We start from the raw sequence: 3294 nt of genomic DNA on the forward strand, positions 1-3294 counted from the left end.
AAAACCCTATTGTCAATACTTAACCCATTTATTTACTAAACAGATCAGATCGTATGCAAGGCCAGAGACCCAGCAGGCTAGTAGATCAACACCTTCTACCTGAGGTTCGTACGTCCAAGGGAGGCTGTCTCTGGTTACCCCACTGGAGCCTTCGAAGGTGTAGGTGGAGTAGAGGGGATCCTGTGGACAGGGTGGTACAGGGTGGCGTAGTGTGCCTCTTCTCTGTAGCGCTGGCAGGTCCTCTGGGAGCCCCAGGGTCCTAACACCCCTGGGGGCCAGCTGCCTGTACAGGAAACGGCTGCAGTCCCTGAAGGTGGCATCCACACTGGGACACACCGGGAGAGCCAGGGACAGCAGAGCTAGCAACATGTTAATAATAATAATAATAATAATAATAACTTTAATTTCTATAGCGCCTTTCAAACAACCCAAGGACGCTTTACAATTCTAAGATGGTCAGACAGACAAAACAGAAAACAAACAAAGCAAAACTGAAACATTGACTAGGGGCTAAAGGCCTTGGTGAACAGATGGGTTTTCAGGGCTAATTTGAAGGAGTCCAGGGTGGTGGTGTTGCGGATCACTATGGGGAAGGAGTTCCAGAGAGTAGGTGCGGCCACGCTGAAGGCTCTGTCCCCAAAGGTCCGTAGGTTGGTGCGGGGGATGGATAGCAGGCCCATGTCTGCGGACCGCAGGTTCCGGGAAGGGGTATGTTGGGAGAGGAGATCAGTTAGGTACTGGGGGGCGCAGGCGTGGAGGGATTTGTAGGTGAGGAGGAGGATTTTGTATGTGATGCGGGACTTGACTGGGAGCCAGTGGAGGTGAATGAGGGTGGGGGTGATGTGCTGCCAGGGCTTGGTGTGGGTGAGGACCCTGGCAGCTGAGTTCTGCACATACTGGAGCCTGTCCAGGGCTTTGGTGGGAACCCCAAACAGGACTCCATTGCAATAATCCAGACGGGAGGTGATGAAGGCGTGGTTGAGGGTTTCGGCAACAGGGTCAGTGAGGGAAGGTCGTAATTTGGCGATGTTTCCCGGGTGGAAAAAGGCGGATTTGGTGATGGATTTTATGTGGGACTGGAAGGAGAGGGTGGAGTTCAGGATGACGCCCAGGTTTCGGACTGCAGAGGATGGGAGATGGAGCAGCCGTCGACCTCAAGGATGAAGTCCCCAACCTTCCGTAGCAGAGCCTTGGGTGCCACAACCAGGAGCTCGGTTTTCTTGGTGTTGAGTTTGAGAAGGTTTAATGTCATCCAGGTTTTTATTTCATGCAGGCAGTTGATAAGGGACTGGGGAGGGAGCGGAGAGGATGGGGCGGAGCTGAGATAAATTTGGGTATCGTCAGCGTAGCAGTGGAAGTTGAGGCCGTGACGACGGAGGATCTGGCCGAGGGGGAGCATGTAAATGGTGAAGAGGAGGGGTCCGAGTACAGAACCTTGGGGGACGCCTTGGTTGACTGGGGCTGAGGAGGAGCTTGAGCCGTGGATGGAGACAAACTGTTCCCTGTTTGAGAGGTATGATGTGAACCAGGAGAGGGCTGTACCAGCGACACCCAGGTGGGTGGATAGGCGGTTGAGGAGGATGGTATGGGAGACAGTGTCGAAGGCCGCAGAGAGGACCAGGAGGATGAGGATACTGAAACGGCCCGAGTCAGCAGCAATGAGGAGATCTTTGATGATTTTTATGAGGGCGGTTTCCGTGCTGTGGTGAGATCTGAAACCGGATTGTCGTGGCTCATAGAGCTCATGGTTGGATATGTACTGATGGAATTGGCCGGCGGCTGCTCTTTCCAGGGTTTACTCAGGAAGGGAAGGTTGGAGATCGGCCGGTGGTTGTGGAGGTCATCAGGGTCCAGACCAGGTTTCTTGAGGATGGGGGTGACTGAGGCAGTTTTGAAGCTGGTGGGGCCTATGCCAGATAGCAGGGAGGTATTAATAATATCCACCATGTAGGGGCAGAGGGTGGGTAAGCAGTCCTTGACCAGGGCTGTGGGCATGGGGTCCAGTGAGCAGGTTGAGGTCTTGGCCAGGGTGACCAGCCTGGCGACCTGGGCAGCGTCCACTGGAGAGAAGGAGGAAAAGCAGCATTGGGGGGGGGGGGGCACAGCGCTGGGGCGAGGTCATCGCGTGGCTGGGGTGCAGGAGGAGCGGGAGGGGCTGGTGCCGGGAGCTGCTGGTGGATGGAGTCAACCTTTGAGTGGAAGAAGTCCAGGAATTTGGAGCAGAGGTCGGGAGCACCAGGAGGTTGATAGTCGTGAATAGTGTTCTGGGGTTTTGCTGGGAGCCAATGAGACGGGAGTAATATAGGTAACGTATCTTGTCGGAATCATGTGCTACCAAGCGGACCAATCACAGAGCTTACTGTTGCGTAGAAACTGACGCGTTCTTAAAATTTTGGAGATGTGCACGTCAACCCTCTCCGTAGGCAATGTAAGGCCACGCGGGACTACGCAAGGCTACGGCGTCGATTTTACGCAGAACTTTAAATCGGCCTTTAGTGTGGGAGAGAGTATCCTTGTAGACAGTCACATGGTCCCTGTAAGCCAGGAGACAGTGAGGCCAGTTTTTTTGGACAGCCTCTCCAGCTGGCGACCAGTGGCCTTCATGGTGCGGAGTTCGGTGGTGAACCAGGGGGCAGGGCGGATGAAGGAGACGGTCCGGGTTTTGAGGGGGGCGAGGGAGTTGAGGCTGAGGGATAAGGCAGCGTTATAGTGGGCTACCCGGCCGTCCACCGTGGTGTCGGGGGGGAGCTGAGGCCATGTGGGACACTATGAGGTTGGATAGGGCCGCAGGTGCACTCACAGATTTTATATTCCTAAATGAGATGGTGCGTTTGGGATGCTGCCTGGTGCAGGGAGACCGGGACAGTGAAGAGGACGGCATGGTGGTCAGAAACAGCCAGGTCCAGGCACTGTAGGTCGGGGGGAGGAGGTCCAGTGGAGCACACCAAGTCCAGTGTGTGGCCTTTGGTGTGTGTGGGATGTTGTGTTCCTGTACCTGGGTAGTAAGACTGTGTGGCTGTAGGAGAGAGGGAGTAGAGACACTGGGTGGGAGGAGGGACAGAGGACGTGGGGCAGTTTAAATTAAGTTATGTCCCAGCTGCTCAGTAAAAGTTTGAGATGAGAGAGATAGTGTTATGGTTACACATAAGGGGAACCATTGTAGAGGAAGATGCATTGAGCAGCGAATACTGAATGCAGTTAATAGTGTTTTACTGGAGAACTACTAACCCTCTGAGAGGGATGCAAAGTCATTCAGTCAGCACTATATGTGTGCTATCAGCGTACTGCATACCT

Source organism: Nansenia antarctica (assembly GCF_963989245.1).
Source record: "Nansenia antarctica genome assembly, chromosome: 17".
Taxonomy (NCBI): domain Eukaryota; kingdom Metazoa; phylum Chordata; class Actinopteri; order Argentiniformes; family Microstomatidae; genus Nansenia; species Nansenia antarctica.